This window comes from Phyllostomus hastatus, unplaced genomic scaffold (assembly GCF_019186645.2).
Source record: "Phyllostomus hastatus isolate PE091 unplaced genomic scaffold, TTU_PhHast_1.1 phas_scaffold_39, whole genome shotgun sequence".
In the NCBI taxonomy this organism is placed as follows: domain Eukaryota; kingdom Metazoa; phylum Chordata; class Mammalia; order Chiroptera; family Phyllostomidae; genus Phyllostomus; species Phyllostomus hastatus.
Genome location: NW_025334028.1, coordinates 9,819,181 through 9,830,478, shown reverse-complemented (window position 1 = coordinate 9,830,478; position 11,298 = coordinate 9,819,181). Strand labels below are relative to the sequence as shown.

The following is an 11,298-nucleotide window of genomic DNA, read 5'->3' as shown; positions in this document are numbered from 1 at the left end:
TAAGTGGTAAAGTGGGGATTTAAAACTAGAGCTGTCTGATTCTGAAGCATTTTCTAGTCATTATCTCACTTAATCCTCATAACAATTCTTTGATGTAGGCAGCTGGCCATTGCCTCTTTTAATATAGTAGAAGGTAAAGACCAGAAAGGTTAAATGACTTGACAAATAAACAGTTAAGTAACAAAGGGAGAATTTCTGGTTCTAAGCACATATTGGTTAAGAAACTAAGCTCTCTGAACTTTTGAATTGAACTCATTGTATTTACAATCAACAAAACTATTCAATAAAAAAAAGCAGGCATTATCTTCTATTTGGGTGATTTAGGGCAAGCTACTTACTTTATCAATATTCTAAGAATAATAGGCATCTCATAATGCAATTTTAGGAATTAAGTATATTAATTTTAAGTCTATACAAGGAACTTGGTGATGTTACAGGGTGCAGCCAAGAGGGGGGACCCTAAATAGGCATTTGAAATGGGGTCCAGAACTCAAGGTGTCCAGGAGATTTTAAGATGTCTTCACCCCTTCCCCCACAGGTGTGAGTTGGGGGAAGGGGCACACAGAGCAAGAACATGCAGGGCAGCTTTGCAGCTAATCCATGGCATGGTCATTGAACATACCTATAGCCTTTGGCTGGTCACTTAGATATGCTAAATAGCTATGGCCATGCTCTAGGCCAGGAAGATGGAGAGGGACCTCCCCCCAAGATGGGACTGGGGGGAAGGTCCCCCGAGTTACAGCACCTGTGTGGGAGCTCAGAGAAGATTGGCTCCATGACATGGGGTCACACCTGCCCAGACCCACGATGGCGACCAGAAAATCTGGAGAAGACAGCAGATAGAGGGCAAGTGTGCCCGAGTGTAGGAGGAGTTGGAAATGGGGCTGCAGAGGAAGATTGGCGTGGGGATTTAAACCCAGACACGGCAGCCATTGGAGGGAGAACCACTCAGCCTTGACAGAGTGGAGACTCCCGCAGCCCTGAGAGAGAGAACGACGCGGTTTTGGCTGAGTGGGGACTCCCTCAGCTTTAGAAGGGGGAACCACCACCTGGTTTTAGCAGAGATCCCGGCGACTCAGCTGAGGGTGCCGAGAACCCAGGGAGGTCTCCCAGTCGAGATGGAGTACTAACTGGGAAGAACCAGAGGACTGCCTGAGCCATGGACTTCTATTTCCTTTCCTGAGATACGGTACTCTGGACTGGGCAAAGGGGGAAGGAAGGAAGGACTGTGTCTGTTTGTGGGTGTTTTAAGAAACTTTGGGATTTTGGTGAAGACATTAGGTCACTACTTTAAGTCATATAGTATTAAATAAACATTTCCTTTCCTTTTCACGAATCTCTGGCATTGAGAGACGTCTTTCCTCTGATGGTGGACATGACGGACCTGGGGGCTTTTTTTCAATAATAGTATATCGTCCCAGGCCTCCCTTGTTTGTTCTGTAACAGTGACAGTACACACTCTGTTTTTCAGCACCTTCTCTCTGAATCTGAATTTAGGTGTAGTTTTATAGAGACTGTTTATCCACATTTAGAAACAGAAACATGAAATAGAAAATGGAACATTCCAAGTTGTTGTATAATATTAATTGATAGGCCTTGGGACCCTGCTAAATGGTAAAGATTAAAGGTGTTGAAGACGTCAATTTGAAGCCAGATACAAGAAAGCATATTTTCATGTAATATAGTAGGTACAAAATACATTTGTCATTTACTTGTACCTTAAAGAGAAGAAAGCTGGAAGCCATCTAAGATCACCTTCTCACCTAATTGGTCTTTTGACCCCTTTGTGATTAATCCCTACAGTTAATAAAACCCAAAGATTTAGAGAATTCCTTCTCTGATTTCTCCATATTCATTAGGGCTATGGATGATGTCCTAGTTTTTTTTCTGTTTGTCTTTGAATCAGTTTTTTTTTTTTTTTGCTGTTGAGTCCTGGAATTTCAGTAGTATAATCACTCTTATGTAGAACAACATGAGTGATAAAACTAATGATGATTAGTAGTCCTAGTAGTGACTTGCTTATTTAACAGTTTTCTACATACATTTTGCCTACCAATTTTTTTAATTTACAGGAACCTTATTAGGTAGGTACTATTATTATCTCTACTTTGCATATGGGAAAATTGAAGCACATATTGGTTAAGAAACTCATTAATGGTCCCACTGTCTGTAAGAAGTGAAGTGAGGTTTCCAGCCCTGCAATCTAGCACCAGTCTAGCCTGGTAACCACTACACTATCAGGCCTCCCCATGAACTGAGGTAGTCCTACTTGTTAAAGGGGAAAAGACTTCAGTGGGTGCTAATATTCCTTTTAAGTGATCCTTTCTGGTAGAGGATTAATATTGCTATATTATTTTATCGAATTCTTTAACTGGATAGTCTGATTTATCTATAAAATTCTTTAAGACATCGAGAAAATCTAACTTAAATATTTACAAATCTATCTACATCTAACTCTCTCTTTTTAATAATGCAACACAGTTCAAATTAAACTTCATTTTTCTTTGCTCTTGCCAAATTATGACCATAGAGAATGACATCTCCCATTTTTCATAAGTGGGCTTAGCCTGACAAAGCCTAGTCTATGCATTCTGATGTGAAGTAAATATTCATTATTACACAAGTAGTTCCCTCTAACTGACTCACTATGGAATAATTTCATTTTAATAATGCATAATCATAGAGAATAAAAACACAAAGACAAGAAAGCTGTAACTCAAAGTGTTTTCTTCCTTTACCTCCTGTTCTATCAAGGATAAGGTGGTAGAAATCATCTCCAAATCAGTTTTACAGTTGCCGGTTGATTTGTCTTAAACCTTATGGTGATTTCATCTTCTCTCAGCTGGGCAGCACATTTCAGTCTTAGTCCATGGGTGATTTGAAAGACCACCCATGAGTGCCTTAGTCCATGGGTGCCTTTTCTTCCCCTGCTAGTTTTCCAGGCTTAGTCACTGCCATTCTCTCTCCTGTGACTTGAGGTCTCTAAGACCCCCAGGATTCCTACATCTAAGTAAACAACTCCAAAGTTATTTTCACTTTTATATAACAGATAATGAGAAGATGGGATTACAAAAAAACTCCATTTGTCCTCTAAGACACTTTTTATACACATATCAGTTGGACTTGGAAAATAGTGTCTTAGAAAATGTTATTGAATGTTCCCTGTGACTCCTTAAATCTCAGTCTGAGGCAAGTTTTAAAGTTTTGGCATACTGTAGACTGTATTTTGTCAGGGTTCAATGCTTTCACTGATTACAACTGCATAAGAAACTTCAATTTGTATCATTGAGTTTGATTTATGTTGATTTGAGAGTCAAGAGAAGACCAGCCCTGACTGGTGTGGCTCAGTTGGTTAGGTGTTGTCCCACAAAGCAAAACAAAATGTTTCAGTTCAGAAGACATCTGTTCATGTCTTCCAAACTGAAAAGTTGTTGGTTCGATTCCCAGTCAGGATTGCTGTTCAGTCCCAGTTGGGGTTCATGAAAGAGGCAAATAATTGATGTTTCCCTCTCACATTGATGTTTCTCTCCCTCTCTTTTTCCTTTCCTTACCCCTCTCTAAAAATAAATAAATAAAATCTTTAAAAAAAAAACAGAAAAAGAAAAATGAGGAAGATCCCAAGGAGAAGACTAAGAAGCAGTCAGAGAGTAGAAGAAATTTGTGATACCATTAAACATGTATATGTGTTCAAATGAGAAGACAGACGATGAATGGATGGATAGATGGAAGGAAGGAAGGAAAGAAGGAAGGAAGGGAGGGAGGGAGGGAGGAAGGAAGGAAGGAAAGAGACCAAGAAGGTGATAATAACTATCTCTAGGTCCTGGAACTATGAGCATTTTCATTTGATTGATGAGCTCTTCTAATTCATATTTCTTTTTGTTTTTCAAACTTCCCATGAAGAAAACTTTTTGGAAATAAGAATTTATATTATAAAATTTAAAAATACGCCAGTTTGAAGTATTTAAAATGAAGTAAGAAATGAAGATTGGGCCTTCTCAGGACTAGATGGAGGATTGTCTTAAACATGGTAACGTATATATTACATTCCTGAAAAGAACATGAATGAAGGGATATGCCCCCAACTGTTGGGGACAGGGACTCTTAAGCTCTGCTGTATGAGCTGATGAGTCTGTGAAGAGCTAGATTGGCTTCTTAGAAAGAATGGCAGACTGGAAGCCAGAAGGAAAAAATTAAAAAAGAGAGTGTAAAGTGATATCTAAAGTAGAAGAGGCCAAGAAGAAAATACCCAAAGGACCTAGACTCAAGGATAAGAAAGAGAGTTTACAGAGTGAAAGTAGGAATATGCAAGGGCAGTGACACTGACTGCACATCTACTGTGCTGCCATTCAAGCTGAGACTAAGGATAAGGATCTGAAACCCCAGGAGGCCAAGAATAAAGCTCGGACAGCAGAACCCAGAGGAGAACTGAGAAAAGCTGTGTTCTGACAGCATCATCAGAGCTCCAGCATAAATCCATAGCTGAAGTTATCCCTGGATTTTTCAGCTATCACTAATACATTTCCTTTTGGGGTTGTAGAACATTTGAGTTGGTTTTCTATCATTTGCTGACACAAAAATCCTGACTGACAGAATAATGACATTAAAATCTAAGTCAATACCCCCAATAATAGATTCTTTTAAGAAATGATTAGTTTTGAAGTAGGATGTAAATGTGACATATTCAGATTATAAATGTGAGTGAAGCTAATTAACATTTATTTGACAATTATATGTTAGACTGGGTTCCACATATTTTACTGATTTTATCTCCTTTAATTTACCCAACTATGAGACAGGTGCTATTATATCATTATACATTTCATTTTTAAAGTGAAAAACCCAAAATAGGTGAAGACACTTGCCCAGTTTCACACCATGTAAATGACTGATGACCAAAAATAGAAATTCTCTGCAGGTTCCAAAGAGTGTTTTCTTGAGTGACAGCCTCTAACTTCTCAGTCTTTGGTTTATTCTCAGCCTATAATGCCCCCAGGTCATGTGACATTCTATTCAAGACAATAAATTTTAACCTCCAGTCAACTTAGCTGTCTTCCTAAAACATTACATTTCATTTAGGTCTTAGTAAATGGGAAGGATAAAACCTTTAATGCTTCATCTATGTCCACCAGATACTACAGGAAAAATTAAAAGTGTGACCTGAAGAAAGTTTTTCTTTTGATGTCTAAAAATCATTTGCTCTCAGGCTGACACCAAAAGTGGGACGTTTCTTCTGGTCTACAGTAGAAGCCATGGCTCTTTTTTTCACAGATGGTGCTGTGAAAGCACAAAGGCAGAAATCCTGGCTCCTTGTGGAAGCACCAAGAGAGCTCTCCAGACAGACGAGACATTCCTTCCGCTCCTTCCACTTATTTTCTTTTCTCAGCTTTCTTAAAAACCTGAACTAAATTTCAACTTGCAAAAAAAATTGTGTAAGACTTTGCTCAACTCTTAGTTTAAAATGTTTTACCAGAGACCCACAAGGTCAATATGATGATGGTGTTCAGTTTGAACTGTGTGGCTCATGGTCAATTAAACACTGTGTTTTTATTAGCCTGGCTGAAAATTGCTTTTGCGTTTATGAATTTATTTTGCAAAGGCTCAGAAACTATATTCCTTTGTTTTAAGTTGCCTCAGGACACAGATACAAATAAAACTTCATTAATTAAAATAGTAAACAACCTAGGTCATAAATAAGCAGCTGGTAGTTATACCAATTGCTAAATATAGATAACTAAGCAATAAGGTTCTCCAAGATGAGCTAGTCAGAATAAAAGTACAGAATGTTTAAATGTTTTACTGTGACTCCCCAAAGAAAATTTTGGAAGAGATATGAAAAGGTAGGGAGAAATAAGAGCGTATTATATAACCAGAGGTTCAAGTCATTTTTCAGTCTATGGACTCTGTAGACAATAGAAGCAGTTAGAGTTTCTTTGAACCTACAGCCTTTGGATAATATGAGATGTGTAAGTTTGAGGCTTATTTAAGAGGTCTGAACTATAGATAGAAATTTAAGAGATATCAGCCTATAGATGGCATGTGAAACCAGATGTTATACACAAAGTCAGAGGGGAAGGAGCCTTAAACAGAAGAAAGAAGGGGAGGAGAAAGGAGAGGAAAGGACAGGGCAAAGAAAAGAAACTTGGAGTTAGACAACCAACAGAATTATCATAACAGAGTCAGATGGTGTCTGTTCATATTAAATGAACTCCAAAAATAACTGTCCGAATTCTCTAAAGTGACCTACTTATCTTCACAATGATGGTACTGAGTATAAGAGCATCTTTTTAAAGTAATAAACAACTTAACTGAATTTAACCATTTCTTGGGTCAATTTGAATGTAGTGATGACCGCGTTAAGGTTCACACCAGGCAAAGGCTCTGGAAAGTTCAAGACATATCTTCTGTTCATGTTCTAAATAAACAACACTAATTGCTGGATTTCTTTGCCCATAAACCGGTCCTGAAATACAGGATAGTTATGTTAAACATATATGTTTTCCCACTTAGCAAATAGACTTAAGTCCTATCAGCCCAATTTTTCACACAAGGGATCCAAACTCAGTGACTGCCCCCATCTGAAGTTAATACCTAACATTTAGTCCTTCGAATTAAAGGACAACAAGAATAAGAAATAAATTCTAAAGTATGTTTTATTTTTATTATTTTATAAGTCAGTCAACACTTTGTGTCTTATTTTCATAGTGTCAATAAAACTAAAATTTATGTCTCAATACCACACTGGTTGACTTTTGCTTACTTAATGTTGTTTGGAAATTTGTCTTTGCCCATTTCTCTTTTTTGTCTTTCTTCTTCAATTGGCATTCAACAATTAACAAATTATTGTCAGTTTTATATTCAAAGTAGCTCCTAATCTGTCTTTTCATCCCCACTGTTGCTACCATATTTTAATACATTTTTAAATGATGTATAATTCACAAACAACAAAATGCTCAGGTTCTGAGTGTACAGTTTAGGTGTGTGAATACATGCTAAATCCCAAGTAATGTTAACCCAGTCAAGATACAGAAAACTACCAAAGTGGATACCCTGGGAGGTCACTCTCCCCGGGCTCTGTCCAGGTGGCATAGGGGAGCATAGGGTTCTGCCTTGTAATGTACAGTCCCTTTCCACAATGTTGGAGAGAAAGCCAGGCCTTGAGTCTGTGCCTGCATATTCCTACAGCTTCTCAGAGTCTTTGGACAGTGACTGAGGAGACAAACCATGCGGGAAACATTTAGAAAAAAGAAAAAAAGAAAAGAAAAGATACGGAAAACTTCCGCCATCCCATGTGGTTACCTCATGACCCTTTCCAGATATCACCCTCAGTCTCATTCTTGAAACCACCACTCTCCTGATTTTCCTCATTACAAATTAGCTTCACCTCTTCTAGAACTTCAAACAACTGGAATCATATAGTGTTTCTTTCTTTCTGAGTTCTTTCATTTGGCATAATGTTTTTGAGATTCATCCATTCTGCTAGTATTAGATATTTGTTCCTTTATATTGCTCAATAGTGCTCCACTGTATGAATGTAACACAATTTTGTTTACTCAATCTCCTATTGATGGACACTTGGATTGTTTTTAAGTTGGAATTAGAAGCTGCTATGTGCATTTTTTATAAGTTGTTTTGTAGACCTGAATTTTCCTTCTATTGGTTAATATCTAGGAGTGAAATTGCTTGTCCTTGACTTCATATAAGTCTTCATCATTGCTTACCTGAGTTAGAGAAACTCTCTCTTAAAGATCTCCCTATTTTATTTTTCCACTCCCCCCTTGCAGGAGACAGAAAATGATGCCATAAAGTTGTCCATGTCCTAATCTCTGGAGACTGTGAATGTGTTACTTTACATGGGAAAAGAAACTTTGCAGGTGTAATTGAATTAAGGATTTTGAGATGAAAAGATTATCCTGAATTCTGAATTATCCACCTAGGCCCTGGATAGAATAAGTGTGGAGAAAGAGAGAGAGAAGATATTTGAAGATGCTATGAAAATGTTACACTGCCAGCTTTGAAGACAGAGAGGTCTAAGTCAAGTAATGCACGCAGTCTCTAGAAACTGAAAAAGGCCAGGGAACTGACTCTCCCTTAGAGCCTCCAGACAGAGAACAGTCTTGCTAACACTTTGATTTTAGGGACCCAGACCTCCAGAACTGTAAATTTGTGTTATTTTATACCACTAAGTTTGTGGTAATCTGTCACAGCTGCAAAAACAACACTAATTCACACCCTTCAAAATCTTTCTTTTCATTCTGTCATCAGAAAGATCATTTTGAATTGAATATTGGATTTTCTTATTACCTGGCCTAATTTTTTTCTCAAGGATTAAATCAAAATGCTGGCATATTACATAAAGCTCCTTTGTCTGGGCCCCTATCCGTGTACCCAGTCTCACTGACCACCCTAAGGTACTTTGCTTCCTATTTAGCATGCCATTCTTGATTTCCCAGCATTCCATACTCTTTACAGAATCTGTGACTTCTGTCCCAAAGGTTCTTCCCCTAATTATTTAGTAAGCAAATCTCTACTCATTCTTAATGTCTTAAATCTATCATTACCTTTTCTGAAAAGCCTTCCCTGAACTTTTTAGTCACGGTGCAGACCCTCTCTTTGAAGATCCATAAAGCCTCTATTGTGACATTTGCATAGTATATTACATGTTCTCACTTAAAAATCTGCCTCCAGCTAATCAGTGAGCTTCTTGAGAACAAAGATCATGTTTTTCTATTTGCATACTCCCCTTCCCTAGTAAATATCAAGTACCCAGAGTTATTGAATAAATGAATGAATATATAATTTAACATTCTTTTAATCATAATACAGATTTTCTAGTTAATACTTATACACATTTTTATCATCTTAAATCTTGCCAATATGCTCATTTATTATGTGGTCTTCAATGTGTTCTTATATAGTCAAAGGCAATTATTATTGTATTAATAATAAAATGCTAACAAAAGAGATTTCTCTCATTCTGGAAAAAGTATATTTTAAAGTATTTTCAACCACAGTTTAAAGTAAAAACATGTCTCTCAAACAAAAAATACACACACCCACACACTTTGCATCATGATCTACACACTTCTGGTTTACTCTGTAATTATGGATGTATACCTTGGGATGTTGCATTGAATTAAGGGCACTTCTGGATCTAATGAGTCTATGAACGATTCCTTACTTGTGGTCAGTAAAATGTGTATGGTCTCAGAGTTGACACAATGAAATTTTCTGCCTAGAATGAAGTTCAGAGGCAGCCCTCTCCTCAAGGCTGGGTTGACAAGTGCCACCTGTGAGGGGTGGACCCGTGCATCTCTTGTTTACTATGCATGTAGCACCAAAGCACAGTGTCTGAAACTTAAATATTTGTTGATTTAATAAATTAAAAAAACTATAAGATGCCTTAGAACTAGGTTAAAGAGAAAGAGAGTTCTAAGGTCGTTACTTAGCTAGAATTCACAGTGGACACAATAATTAAAATGTTTATTTTAAGTCTTTACTACCCCCATAAACCTTTCTAAGCAGGATCTTTATCTCTGGAAGTTTTATTTTTTTCCCTATTTCTTGCCTTATATGAAAATCCCAATGAGGCTCATTATTTGTATCCACAGTTAATGACCTTTTTCCATCTTTGCCTACAAGCCTTACTGAGATGGTAACTTCCTGCTTATTTTAAAATAAAGAATACCAACAAATATTGAAAGAAAGGGAAATGAATCAAGGAGAGTAACAAAGAAAAATGTGCTTTTCTATTGCCAATCCCAAGCCCATGTCAGTTGAGCCAAACGAACTAAGGCTTACTTAGTCCCTCCATCTCCGCTTGCAGGCTCCAATTGCCCACAGACCTAGGCAGTATAAAGAGAGGCTCCAGTTGCTCCAAGTTCTCTTCTTCCACCTGCAGATCCCAACTCTGCTAAACACTTTCACCAATTTCTCCCAGAGCAATGCCTACTCATTCGGCTTTGTGCATTGTCTGTTGCCAATGGTTTGTTCCCTCTATTATGAGAATCCTGATATTTCTCTGCCTGCATTGGATTTCCTCCAAGAATGCTGACTGATTGGAATGAAGCTATAAAGACACTAAGAAAATGGACCCCAAAACTCTTCTCCCACAGAGGGCAGAGATTTCCTGATGACACGTAAAGACAGAGACCTCCAGAGCATGGGTAGAACTACTGTTCCCAGGCTGACATGCCATATAAACCTGTTGACACCAAATGTCTGCAATGTCCACACATGGAGTTTTGTTTTGTTCCTAACTATCCCATGATGAATATTTCAGTGCAGGAGACATTTTTTATACTCTGCCCTCCTTTCAGCACATACAAAATAATACTTTCCTTTTAAAACAGTAAATCCTTTTTAGTTTTAATGTTATTGATGAATGCACTTAGAAGATATTTAACAAATAACTGATCGAAGTGTGTATCCAAAAAATTGCATCTGGTTTATAAATTTTAATTAGCATCCAAATGATCATCTGTTTGTGAGCGAGCCTCTGCCAAGGCACTGTTCCGAGCCACACTGGCCTTGGTGAAGAGGTTTGGATATCTCAATAGCCGAAGGTATTGGCGATATCAGTTTATCCTCAGTCTCCACAGTAATCCTTTAAAAACACAACACAGTACATAGCACCATATGTACTCCCTCACTGATAAACTGCTTTACCTCCACACATTTTAATAAATAATGTAGGATGAAGATGATGATGATTAAAATTGATTAAATAAATGCCAATATCATCCACAGCTACAGCATTGACTGAGCCTCCCCGGGGACCTGGGGCTGCACTGGGCCTCTCAGAACGTACTGATGATACCATTTCCAGTCCTCCAAGATTGCTGCCTGTAATGAGGAAATAAAAAAAAAGTTCCTCCTGACCTTTTTTCCATGGGGTTAGGGTTTCATGGATAGTAATAAAACAAAACAAAATGTGTTTCTTTGTTTAAAAAAGTTCTTAGAATTTTCTAGGTCCTCTTTATCATTTAAATTCTCCTGGTTCATATAAGTTTTGAGAAATAGACTCCAAAAATCATGAGCTTGACAAATTTGCCTACCCCTAAGTGCCACTGTATCTGCTTTTCAGGTTCCGGAATCTTAACTCTCTTGACCCAATCCTTCATTTATCCTCATTGGAATATGGAAGCCAAAAGCAGATGCAGAGACAGATCTTTCTATAAAGACTTCCTGGCCCTGGCTGGCGTAACTCAGTGGATTGAGTGTGGGCTGGGAACCAAAGTGTCCCAGGTTTGATTCCCAGCCAGGGTACATGCCTGGGTTGCAGGCCATAACCCCCAGCAA

General features: G+C 37.9%; 1 non-coding gene across 1 annotated transcript; it reads left to right on the top strand.

The window, feature by feature from the left end:
* The first annotated feature begins 7,033 nt into the window (after positions 1-7,033).
* LOC123807012 lies at positions 7,034-7,236 on the top strand. Its single transcript, XR_006783581.1, has one exon. It is a non-coding gene; the product is annotated as a small nucleolar RNA SNORA73 family (small nucleolar RNA).
* The last annotated feature ends 4,062 nt before the right edge of the window (positions 7,237-11,298 follow it).